Source organism: Camarhynchus parvulus, chromosome 2, assembly GCF_901933205.1.
Source record: "Camarhynchus parvulus chromosome 2, STF_HiC, whole genome shotgun sequence".
In the NCBI taxonomy this organism is placed as follows: Eukaryota; Metazoa; Chordata; class Aves; order Passeriformes; family Thraupidae; genus Camarhynchus; species Camarhynchus parvulus.
The window spans coordinates 28,466,125-28,480,206 of record NC_044572.1 but is presented as its reverse complement, the minus strand read 5'-3'; positions in this window follow the sequence as shown (position 1 = coordinate 28,480,206).

Genomic DNA, 14,082 nt, shown 5'->3' with positions numbered 1-14,082 from the left:
GACATCCCCATGTTTGGAAATGTAAAGATTTTAATTTTCAAAGAGGAGAAATGAAAAGCACTCCATTCATTGAAAAGCTGCAGAAGTTAGCCTTAAGATATTGGCAAAATCAGAATGACATTGTGCAGATAAATAACAGACCATTTTGTCAGATTCCATTTTTACAGCTGCCCGTTCTGTTAATAAAATTGTTCTACTGCTTCAGAATATTACTTTTAAAAGTAAAAGGGCTTACAAGTGCTTTTAAAAGAAAATTAGAATATACTGAAGTCTTTTCCCAGGCTTTTCTATTGGCAAAAAACCAAGTCAACAGCACCCAACTCAACAACCCCTCCACACGGAATGTATCTGTGGTGCTACCCAGGGTTGGTCTCTGTTCTCACAGCTGAACCTGGCTGTGATGTTGAAGGGCAGAGGGAGGTATGCTATGTAGCAACAAGGGCTGAGTGTAATTCTGAATAGTTTTACTGGGCAAGGGTGGCATTCTTATAATCCTCCTACTTTTATGTCGTTTGTCGCAGTAAATCACTCTCTAGCTTACAGCCTTGCTGAATCTGTGTGGTGCACTGGTTCACCACCTACAGAAATGAGGAGCTGGCTGAAGTGAAGATCATAACGGCAGGCACTGGATGCTTGTTAAAATTCTCTATTATGCTCTATTGGCATTTCATAACAGAGAATGGACGGATTAAAAATGTGTGCTGATTACTATACAGCTGGGACTTTTTAACAAAACGGCTGCATTCTTGTGGTACACCAAAGAGCTAAACTATGTTCTCAGAAGCACTTAAACTGTGAATCTATGGAGACTCTTACATGCAGGGATGAGATCCCAGCTTCTGTCCTCAGTGTGCTGGGTTGTGTCCCTTGTGTGAGTGATGTTTCTGGGAAGTATGGAAAAGTTCTGTGAGTCTGGTTGATGCCTTAAGCTTTAGCTTTCATAATTTCCAGATTCTGTACTGCTTTAGTATCACTCAGAACTTCATATAAAGTGGTCACAAGTTCTCTTCACAGTTTAGTTAGAAAAAACTGTCCTTTCCAGCCCAAGGACACTGGTGCAGCTTCAGGCCCAAAAACTGTAAACAACAGTGAATTGAGGACAGCAATCTGAGAGGATGGGACTTAACCTGAAGCTGTAATTGGACAATTAACCCCAATATGTAAACGGACCAAAACTTATAAAAGTGTCAAAATTCGTGACCAGCTGTCCCTCTTAGGTCCATCTTGGGTGTAGCCTGACCAGGCTCTTGCACTGCCCAAGATGTATCCTTTGAAGGCCTTTCTAATAAATACCTACTTTATTCCTTTAACACTGACTAGCCTCTGTTCCAGGTAGCCTCTCTAGGCATCATGGTTTGATGTGGTCAAGAAGAATGCAACACACTCTGCTGCTTTCTGTCTCTTTGTTTCTTCACACACATTCTGTTCAGGTGAACTAGAACTCACAATTAACACAACTTACCAAGCCAAATCGAGCTGAACTCTAAACACAGTCATTGCTACCATCCCATCAGTAGTGCGTGCTGTGTGAATTGAGAGCTATAAAATTCACTTTGACTTAAAACGCGAGATAAAGTTTTTCCTGACGTCTCCATCAACATTTTACAAAACTTTTCACTGGTATTCTGAAGCCTTATATGAAAATCTTACACAAAATTTCAGACTGTAAATATGTACATTATCTGTTATTTTGCCTATGCTCATTTCTTCTGTTTATCTAGTGTTGATGTGATGATTTGATTTTTTACTGCACATGCCTTTTTTTGCCTACCTCTCTGTAACTCCTGTAGATGAGACCTCCCAGGTGATATTCAACATCTCCCCTTCCCTCTGTTTTTCCTGTTCCCAGTTTCAGTGAACATAAAAGCTGTACATAATGTAAAGGTTTGCCATCTTTGGTGCAAAACTAAATAACACGATGTGCTTTCCTAGTGCCTTAAAAAGACCTCTGGACCCCACTAGTGTTCCCTATACCAAACATTACCCAGGACAACGCTTTAGTTATCACACATAGGACAGTATTCCTGAGCTCATTCTGCATAATTGCCATCCCTCTGGAAATAGGTTTTAGTCAGAACAAGAAAAATTATATGAGTTAGGCTAGTTAGACTTGTATCAATAAATAAAATACAATGGGAACTTTTGTGTCAAATTTGTATTGACAAGGCAAATTTTGATTTAGAATTAGAGAAATGTGGTCTGCTCCAAGAGTGACTCACAAAATTTGACCTAGGTTCTTAGCCTTTTTATTCCCTTAAATTTTTAATTTCTTAAAATTTCTGAAAATTTATTTCTTATGTAAAAAAATAATATAAAAAAAGAGAACTGAGACCATCCTCCCTTGTCATGTTGAAAATCACTCAGCTGATGACTATTGAATGAATTGATGAGCTCTTGCAGTTTTCCAGATCTTGTCTTCAGGGGTGCTAGATGTGGCTTGTTCGATGTTTAACACTTAGGATAGCTTTCTCTTTTACAATAATGGTTACTATTTCACTATTAAAAACCCCTGCTATTAATAAGTAGAATGTGACACTATCATCATTAGCCTAAGTAAGCAAGAAAGCTTTTTTTTTCCTTCTTCTTATTCACTAATTTATCTTAACAGTGATAAATAGGATGAATGTGATTTTGTATACTTGATGAGGTGAGTTATATTTGGTGTTTCACTCTAATGTGATGGGTAATATTTTCACAAGAGTTGCTTCTGGAGATGTTGCTACAGATAAGAGAGGTCTTCTGAACATGCTCCTGTTATATTACACTATTAAGCATTCAGAACACCAGATGATATCCATATGGAAAGCAAGAAAAAATATAAGAAATGCTATATTCAGACAGAAAAAAGAAACTGTGTTTAGTGGTCTTGCAAAAGCACCACTACGGTTGGCAAGAATACTTTTCATGTTGACAGTCTTTGCTCAGAAGTCTAAGCCTAAATGCTCATCAAGAGTCAACTGCACTCCTCCCATAGACATGTTCCTCTTGGAAAAGCTGAGGGATGCTTGTCAGCCAGTACTGGCAGCACAGATTTCTCTGCTATGTTAAACCTAATATAAACTGCTACTTTTAAAAGGCACAGTGTGGGTACTTCTTTGAGTTGACATTCCAGCATTTTCCTGAAGTGCTCAGTTCCCTACAAGATTATGTGTTTTCATTTGTTTGGGGCTTTTTAAAGAAAATGCCAGAAGTATTTGGTCTCTCTTAGCTCTGTTTAGGGACATGCTTGTGTTTTCAGGAGAAAACTCTGAATTTAAGCTCCATAAGGGCTTTCTAAATGAGCTTGCAAAATTTGATAGGCTGCACAATCCACTAAATCACATTTAGCTGGCAGCATCATGTGCAATAAAAGATCTATTGCTAGAAAGAGCCACAGGATAAATTAGAAACCCTTAGAAGTTTTCGTAAATTATCTCTAATAGTCTTTACTTACTACACTGTTGCAGCAAAGTGGCATGGAAAGACTACTGAAGAATCTATGCTAGTTTGTGCAGAAACTATTTCTGTATCATCAGGAGCCTTCTGGAGAATCACAAGCCACTAGGAAGCAACCATTAGTTGGTATATGGTGAAATCACACCTCTTTGCTAAAGCTATTGAAGGAATTTTACAGAGACCAGCTCACTTTTTTTGATGACCTGAGCTCTAAAAATTATCTGTGCAGCCTACAGTTGCTCTTTTCTAGTAGGGATGGCAGCTAAAACAATCAGAGAAGCACAAGTTCAATCATCCTTTGCTACTTCACTATTTACTACTAGAAATTAGGCCAGCATCCCTGACATTGCTACTTAGCAATTAGCTTAGAGGGTAACACCTTCTTTTTTAGAAAAAATCATGTCTACTTACATTTTCTTTAATTTTTCAAGCTCTCAGCTTTGAGGTTTAGTTTGCTCCCTTTTTTGCATTTGCTGGCACGGATGGAATATCAAACTCTAGGATATAGATATGTATTTTATGGACATCTGTATTTTTACTGTGTGATTCAGCCAAAATACTTGAATATTTTCTCTTTTTACCATTGTAATTTGTTTATGGTATTTTTAAGTAATTTGACTTTATGTATACAAATGGAGAATCCTTGTGCAGGAATTATGTTATGCATGGCTGTAACAATTTCCTTATTGCTTGTTTTTGAACATTGCCCAAGGACATTCTATCAAACTAACCAATATATGTAATGTACACCCCTTTTACTATCCTAAGGTAGAGCTATGAGTGGAATATTTAGCTTTTAAGTGATTTTAGGTCTGGCTGAGTGCATAGGTGCTTCTTTGTGTATATTCTCCTCTTCATCTATATTATCCAACGTGTACCAAAGATGGCATGTTTATGGTCATGACATGGACTTCTCGGGGAGACAAAGGTAATTTTCATCCTGTACCTTTTAGTTTTTGAAATTAATATTTTGACACCCTGTTAGGAGACTGAGGGTAAAGAATGGCATCCAGGCCAGACAATAAGACAAAAAAAGCTATTATATGAACTTAGAAGTCCTCCTTGGAAGGTTTTTCTTTGACTTGTAGTAAACTGCTACCCCCAAAAAACTTGGTACATTTTTGTGCAATGAATTGGATTTACACAATTAAATTGTCAATCAGAGTTGGTAAAACAAATCGACATTAGAAGAAAGCAAGCAAGAAAGTTCCATACCTCAAGTATGGTTTCATTTATATCTTCCTTGTCCGAAGGGGGAAAAAAGTCACAGTGACTCAGGGAACTGTGCTTAGTAAATTTTAGCTTTCCTTTGTAAAATGTGAAGGAAAACATCTTTCTTCCTTAGGCTATCATCAAAAGCATAGAGATGATAATATAAAGATTCAACAGATTTTGCAACAAAAACATCCTGAATGAAGTATCAGATTGCAGAGATTGTAATTTTAGATATAAGGAGCCTTATATTTTTGGATTTTTCTGAGGTCAATCTACGATCTGAGGAATTTTATGATACTCTGAGCTTCTGTTTGTATCTGAATTGGACTCTAAGTAAATTAGAAGATTTTTAATTTTTTTTTAAATGTAGTCTGGCCCTGTTCACAATGGGATTCCAACATTTCCTATTAGAGCATGATTTATCAGGAATTTACTTAATCTCCAGCCCAAACTGTAGTACAGGCCTCTAAATTTAAAAAGGAAAATAAGCAGAGCACTTAACACTGAAAGAGACCTAAACTTAGAATTATAATAAATAAAATAAATAAAAACCTAAATTAAAATTACAAAAAATAAAGATGAACCCAAACCAAAATTGGAAAAAGTTATGTCAGTCAAGCCTGTTATGTTCAAAAGGCAAATATGATTTCTGTCTTTCATATCTTAGGTTATTGGTATAATGCAATTAAATACTCTCTGTCCTATCAAATGTAAACTGTAGCTTTTATATTGCTGTTTTTCTTAGAGATGTCTATTTCTTGTCCTTCCCTCTTTCTCAAGCTAGATATGATTTTGAAACACAAGCAAACGAATGTCAGTTCCTTTGGCCTCTGTTCTGCTATTCCATTGCTGAAATTCTGCCCAATTGAAAATTTCCATTCAGGCTGAGTGGCATTTGTTGAACTGGTGGTTGTTGTTTTTATTATTATTTTACGTTATTTTAACACTCTTTTGCAAAAGTCATGGACTTTATGCAACACTTGCTGTGCCTATGCATGACATTTTAAAAGCAGCTGCTTCTGTGGATCTTTTCCACAATAGTACCTTTTTTTCCTGAAGACACTCTGACCCTCACAAAAAACCCTTCAGTGACTTTTAAACCTTGGTCTGTGATGTTTCCAAACTTGTGTGTGGAGTAGGTTCCACCCAATTTAATACTATGAAAACCTAAGGAATACTAACTAAAAAGGTACAGTGAAGAGTAAATAAGATCAGTGAAAGATTTTTCAATATCTCTACCACCTTTTCCTCCTTTAAAACAGTGTAGAATGTTGTACAGACTTTGTCTTCAAAATCTCTGCTCTACATTACACCTTTTGTGATCAGAATTAATAGGCAGAACAGTGTGCACAAGGAAATAGATGGAGCAGAATGGTTTATGAGGGTTTCTTATGTAAAAAGTGTTTTTCAGATTACAATAATTTTTTTCAGCCTTCAGTGTGTTAGAAATGAAGATAAGACCATAGAATGTTACTATGCTACAGGGATCCTTCTTGCTCTTTGGGACAGTACACGTGCTGTTTGCTTATTAAAGCAGCACACAGTTCTCAGAAGATGTCTTATTTTAGCTATAGAACTGATTTTTCTTTTAATACACATTAATGGAAAGTGACTGGAGAACACTTCTATGCTTCTACAGTCCTGAAAAGGCTAGAATTGTGTGAATTCGTAGCAATATATTTCAGAGAGCAAGAGCTTGGCAGTTTCCTTTAACCTGCAGTCATTTTACCTTGTTTGCTTCCCTATGGTGAACCAGTAGCAGTAACAGCAGCGGTTGCAGATGGAATTAGAGCATATTTGGCCCTTGTCATATATATCAGGGCTTGAATTCCACCTCCTGCTTTCAGCTCCTTTTTTATTTGATTGATTGATTGATTGATTGATTGATTGATTGATTGAATGTGGGACATTTTAAAATATTGCACTTCAAAATAGGAAAAAAAATCTTTGTGACAAAATAAAATCCAATAAGAGGCAGTAACTTCATGCCCTATTAAAACACCGTACTTTCAAAAATGAAAATCCTAACATTCAAAGATTGCATGTTCTTCCCTTCTCCCCTCTTTTTCAAATACTGAAAACTAATGAATTGCAAAATTGTGAATAATGGTAACCTTGCGCACTCTATGTGGAAGAAGCCTCAAACATCAGAGCTGAGTTTGGTGACCCAATATAGCTAGGTCAAAGAAAAAATGAAGTCCTGGAATATTACTGAAATCCTCCCAGCATGCAACATTTGTCCCTATTATTGATCCTTGGTATACTCACAAGAGCCTAATTTTCTGTTTTTGAAAAACAGGTATAATTATTGTTTCCTATCTTATGAACAGATTTTGGGATGTGCAAATACAAGTTTTTAAGCACATTAAATTCACCAAATTAAAAGATCACTTCCTGCTTCTAAATGTTTTGCATTTTATAATTCTAAGGGTTCAAATGATATCTCCTTTGTGGCATTTATCATTTCGGTGAAGACTTGCACAATTTGTCTGGTGGGACTCTGATCTATAGTTCCTGTATATCCTATTACAGCTGTACATATAGTTTTAGTCTCCGTTTTTTGTTTATTTTTTTTCCTACCTCACATTTCCTCCCAGGGAAGAATTTCCCTACCACATGACTCAACATAGCTGTTTAGTCCTCAATTTAAACCTTGCAAACATTGGCTTTTCCCAGTCTACCTATAGCTTTCTTTTATCTGAACTTCATTTTCTCTTTTGGCATCGCTGCTTGCGTGTGCCGTGAAGTGCTGCCAAGGTCTAGCTCCTTGTCTTTATTGCTGTCCTTTCCTGATTTTCATGCTCTTCTCAACCACCTTTCATAGATGCGCCCCATCTTTGGCTCTTTGCAATACAGTTTATCCTGAGTGTGAGATTGGTTGATCTAGGTAGCTCTCTAATAGCTGTGATAACCATAAAAGCAGTAATGACAGACTGCAGTGCCCCACATTTTCTTCTTACTTTTTGCTTTGGATGGGAAAAGTTCTCATGGAAAGCTCAGGAACCTCATATTTTTTCAAATGCTGCTTTAAAACTTCTAATTTAAAATGCATCTGCTAGTCACAGATAGAAGTGATACATAGCTACCGTCTGTTTTGTTACCTCTGCCTCTCAAGGATACTGGGTTTGGGTGTGAGGGAGAACACATTTTCATTTCTGTTTTGATGAACAAACACCTCTGCTCTCTAGGGCAGAGACCACGATCTTTGCTCAGCACCTTCACAGGAACAATAAAGCCTGGCTACGAAGGCTGGCATTTTCAGCAACTAAAAATAGAGAACATATTAAATATGGCAAAAGTGAAGAACATAATGCATATGATCTCATTATCTTCCCAGAAGTTAACATAGTCTGTTCTCTTACATTATCTACTCTACAACAAAATACATGCCCTACTGCAAATGGGCACAAAAAATTTAATTCCTCTCCTGAACACCAGTGGCAGCACATGCATGCCTCAGCCTCTTAATAGCAAAGCCACTTCTTAATTAACTGGAGACTGGGGCAGGATTTGCTTCTGGAACAACATTTACAGTGTGCTTTTCAACTAATGTCTTGGTTTATTTAGGTCTTTTTATCATTTTACTAAGTCTTTGCTTCTGAAAAAAACCTAAGAAATACTATTCTCTGTCTTTTAATTTTTTTTTCTCTTAGTAATCAACACCTGCTTTCAGGATCTTGCCATTTTATGTGCATGGAGCTGTGTTTAGATTTTGTCCCTTTGACTCTTCTGTTGCTTGTCTTGGAATACCTGGGTGTTGTGCACAACTATCTGGGCTTAGGGGTGGTACACAGGTGGAAGTGGATGGCTAGGTCCTAATGATTATGCATGTTTACTATTTCAAATGTACATATATACAATATAATATAAATATAGCCATTGCCTGCTAATAGTAATAGTTTTGATTATTGCTGTAACTATCAAAACTCATAAATTAATAATTGTAGAGAGAGGTCATATTTTTTACTAACTCAGTTGATGCAGTTGCTAAAAAAAAGAGGAAACAGGCTTAAGGCCCTTATTTGAATCCACAAGCTTGCTTGGTTTTTTTGTCATTATAGCCAGTCATTTAATAAATGGTATTGCTTTTTCCTACTGACCCCTTGCTGCTATGTTAATATCTGTGCTCAAGCTCTGAGCATGTCCAATAGTGATCTTGAGGGAGAGTCTGTAATTCTGAAAGGGCACGTTGTGTCATCTTTGTGTCTTCTGGGTTTCAGGAGGGCTTAAAGAATGACCAAAACCATTTAATGTGCACTAAACAACTTACAAATGAGAGACTTTCCAGCAAACTTAGTAAACACAATCTTTAAGCATTTCTCTTCCTGTTCCTTGCTTCATGTTTGCCTTAGACTGTAATTGCATCAAGAGATTTGAGGTTTTCTACAAACTGTATGAACTACAGTGGGGCAGAAATCTCACAAAGTATGTGAAGGATTCTGAAGTGTTTGCATGATTCTCTCTTGGTACCCGTACAGGAGGACATGCAAATTAAAGCCATCTGTGAGATTATGCACAAATTCTTTTGCTGGCCTGATATTCAAGTGACTTCTAGGCTACTTGATTATCACTTTATCATGGTTGGCCATTTAATTAATTTAATTGCAAGGAGAGAAACCTGGAAACTCCACTGACCCTGCAAGAAGCTATTGCAATTTACATTTAATGTTTCAACTTGGTTTGTTCTTTCAGTGACTCATACACTGCTATATTAGGTCCTGGACTAGTATAATTTTTTATTTTATTTTGAGTTTCTCAGTTGGTAAGGAAATGAGTATTGTTGTGATGGGATTAAGATGATTTATACAACTCAGTCAAGAAGTCTTTTGAGTTTTCTCTAGTATTTTGCACTAGAGGACTGCCTGGTGCTTCAGTTGTGCTGGCACAGAGAGCTGAGAATTCATCCTAATCATGGATTCACAGTTCTAGATGACTCACTCCTCTTGTGTAGTAATTGTAATTGAAATTAATACATATGGATAGCATTTTTGCTCCTCAAAGGTTCAGAAGGAACTAGATTAGGAAAATCCATTGAGCTAGATGCAGCCAGTATCTCCACAATCAATAGAAATAGACTATTATTGTCAACAGTACTTCTCAAGTTAAGAACTCAATGCTCAATACCTCATTTTATAGGGACAAAACCCCTGGTGAGATGACAGGGGGTGCCTGTGTAGGAATTACCCAGAAGACCATCGGGAGATCCAGAACAATACTGAGGTTACTCTGCTCCAACAACTGGGCCAGTGCTCTAAGTGAGTTGCCAAGACTTTTCCTCTCTAAAGCTTTTATACTTTGAAGTTTTGGTTATGGTGAAGGCTGAAATTATTTTTAAACTTAACTTTTCATCTTTCAGGGAATCATAGAATGGTTTGGCTCAGACCAGGCCTTAAAGGTCATCTAGTTCCAATCCCCTTGCCATAGACAGGGACACCTTCCACTAGACCAGATTACTCAGAATTCCATCCAGCTTGGTCTTGGACACTTCCAGGGATAGGATATCCATCACTTCTTTGCAAAACTGTTCCAGTGCCTCATTCCCCTCATAGTAAGCAGTTTCTCCCTAAGATCTAATCTAAAGCAGCCCTCTTTCAGTTAAAAACTGTTCCCACCTTGTGCTGTCACTGTATGCCCTTGTAAAAACTTCCTCTCCATCTCTCTTGTAGGCCTCTTTATGTTCTGGAAGGCGCTATAAGGTCTCTCTCCCTGGAGCCTTCTCTTCTTCAGGTGGAACAACCCCAATTCTCTCAGTCTGTCTTCATATGACAGGTTCTCAAATCCTGTGATCAACTTAGTGGCCCTCTTCAACAAGTACATCTTTTTTATTTTGGGGGCCTCGGAGCTGGATGCAGTATTCCAGGTGAGGTCTGCCCAGAAGAGAGGAGAGGGGAAGAATCTCCTTTGGTCTCCTGGTCACACTTCTTCTTCCAGGAACCAGGATATGCTTGGCACACATTGCAATAAAAGATTTGTCTGGAATTTTAATTTCTGCACTCATTGTGAAATATTTTAATTTTTGTTTTCCTGTGTAGCATAATTTTCTAGTACAAAAATATTTTCTGAAATTTGTTCTACATTGCATTATCAGGTAAACAGACATTGAAATGCAGTTGGTTATGGAGGCCTCTAGGTTTGCAACACTAAGTCAAAATGAGAATGACGTATGCAACGTGCTGTTAATTCATACAGTCAAACACAAACAATGCTGTTGTTTTCTTCCATTTTTTCATTGAAGATACTTGTTTGCGCATACTTTTAATTCCACATCTCATAGTTTCACATATGAATACAATCACCATTTTATTTCTTCCTACTGGTACGTTCCTTTCTCTTGATTTAAGGTTTAGTCCTTGATGCTACATTTGAAACAAAGGCTTTACAGAAAGCCATAATGTTGGGCAAGTATCTGCCCTATTAATTTCTCTGTTTTTTCTTTTTAATTCTGATGTTATATACTATTTTGTTATATGACACTATAGCACATCATGATAAAATAAGCCCTGTTAATCTTCTTAAAGAGTCAGCGTCAAGAGGTTAAATTGTGGTCAAGGGTTAATTTACCAGACAGAAATCTCATTAGGTTTTCATGGATTTGCTGAAGACAGTCACATACGTAGTTGTTATTTTAATGAGTCTTCTATAGACTATGTTTTAAAAGTTGCTGTTCAACAGTTGTTTGGATGGAGGGCATCCTTTTTGTTGTCTGTCAGGCTCATCAGTGACATCAAAGTTTACTGGGGAAATGCCTGGAAGGAATGGATAAAGGAAAACAATTTCAAAAACCTAGTGAGGTTTTTTAAATGTAGCTTTGAAATGTGCCTGCATATTATGCTCCAATTGTGACTATCTCTTTTCTGAAGGATTTTCTTCAGTATAAGCATAATTTTATGAGCGTGTCCAAAAGGTTTTTTTTTCATCATAAAGTATTTTTGAGTGTATTTCCCTGTCTTCTTATCAAGTAAATTTATGATCTTTATTTTTTATTATTTTTTAAAAATTGTTATTGAACTTGGATTTTATCATATTGGATTATGATGATTTATTTCTTGATTTGACAATGTGCTTAAACTCTTTCTACATTTTCCAGAAGAAACCGGTCTTTATCAAATCTTCTCTTTGCTCTGTTTTGATTTACTTTCATGTTTTACATTACAGCAATTATTTGTAACTCCATAGTGTGTCAAATTGAACAGAAAATATATATTTCCTTGTCCACTTTCAAATAAATGTGTGAAGTATATATTACCATTAAGAAATGGAAATAATATATAATTTTCAATATATAGTGAAACTTTACAGATTACTTGAACATGTCCATTTGTAAAAGGGAGCTAGTATCTTATTTCTAAAGCAGTATTATTAGAAAAATTGATTTAAAAATAATTTCTTATAGCAAAATAAATTCAGTGCATTTTTGGATATTTTCAATTGGGTAAAAAACTGTTTCACCTTTTCAACTAAAAATGGAAGTGATTTTGAAGTTAATTTTTCAGTTTCTAAAAGGATTATTTAAAAGGAAAAGATACTTAATAATACAGTACTATTTAAAGTAATTATGTTTTAACTACTCTTTCCAAAAAGAGTAGTTAAAACATAAAATCGTTATAAAAACCCCAAAAGTTGCAAGAATTTTGAACAAGCACGTAAAATTACAAAGTAATTACTATGCCTTCACCAGTTAACATACGAGACAGTTATGACTGATGATGATACAAATTGCAATTCAGCACATAGAACTACATCTACAGGATCCTCCTGTTAATAGTTAATGAAGTTTTTCTGAGTACCACTCAGCACAGTGGATGAACAAAGATGGGGATAAAGAGGGCTTCAAAACATCTTCACTCTTCCTTTCCTCCCTAACATGTGTAACAGGCCCAGAGAGAGGGAGGAGGGAAGGGAAGGAAGGGATGTGTGGCATGAGGAGGAACAGCAAGCAGTACCGTGGTTCTCCTGCCAGGATGCATTTATTGCACAGCTTCTCTTGGAGTTACAGCCCAGTCTGGACCACAGAGAGCTTGGCTCTTTGCATAGAGTCGACCTCCTACAGCTCAGTGAAGCAGGATACCAAACCTGTGCACATGGAGAGGAGGTGGTGGTGTGCGCTGGAAGGTGGCCACGGTGCTGTGCCAGACTTTGTAAGGTGCAGGTTGTGATGTAGGGAAGTGCAAGGTGGGACCCAGCCTGTGTGAATTTCATGGCAAATTTTGGGCGATTTTTTCATAGGCCATTCCATAATATATGATGGCTCTGTGGTAACTTTGGAAACTTCACTTGATGTTGGTTTAATTGCCTTGGCTGACTGACACACCAACGACTTTTAGTGCACTGTTTAAAGACAAGAAAATCCACTACTGATTTTGCTTTGGAAGAATATGTGGTAAAGTCCAGTGCTTTGGGAGCTGGTTGATGAGTGGCTCAGCATATCCATCCAGTGGGATGGGGTGGTCAGCTGGAGGCAGTCGCTTCATTGGCTCTGCTGGTCCAGAGGTTAAATTGGCTGCTTGCTTCTCAGGGTCATGTGTGTAGCCACAGCCTTCCCATAAGCCCAGCAGCTGCTCCAGTCTGAGTTTGGGTATAAATAAGAAAATGACGGCCTTGTTAGAGAAGCTGTGAACGCCCCATCCCTGGCAGGGCTCAAGGCTGGGCTGGATGTGGCTTTGAGCAATCTGGTGTAGTGAGAGCTGCCTATGGTGGAGGGTAGAATTAGCAATTATTTTATCACAAAAGTGGCTTACGGGAACAACGACTGAGAGACTTGGTCAAGAACAAAATAAAAACATTATAGGTTTTTACATTTAGAATAACATTATTCTCTTGTAATTGCAGGTATGCTGGGATGGATGTGTGAAAACAGAAGGAACAAGAACACAAAAAACAAGCTGCTGGTGGTGGATGTTTTCCCTGAGAAGGCCATATGGGAAGGACAGGAGTGGTGGGAACATGGTGCCTCTCTCTTCCTCAGCTGGACTGGACAAGTGAGTATAGATGGTGAGATCAGAAAGGAGGACAATCAAAGTGTTGTGGCAGAGAGTAATATGCTCCAGAATAGTGTGTAATGAAACAATTATAGTTTTTGAAACAAAGTAGTACAGAAGAAGTGACCTGAATATTGTTAAAACCACCAGAGGGAAATTATGCAAAAGCAGGTTTCTTTAGTTGGCTTTACACTGTCAGCTATAAAGCGAGCCCTCAGAAATGGCCGAGTGAGAAGCTGGGCTTGCTGGCTTTGGGGCTTTACTTGTTAAATGCTGAACTACGTCAGATCATAGAAACCTGAAACTTTGTATCTCACAGCAAGATAGCGTCATGAATACCTAAATTTACCACCTAATTGCTGTGATACCTGGAATTTACTGCTCAAAGGGAGGACAAATATAGCTGTTATGAAACCACACAAATCTGCTTTGGTGCATCTTGGCAGTTCAGAAA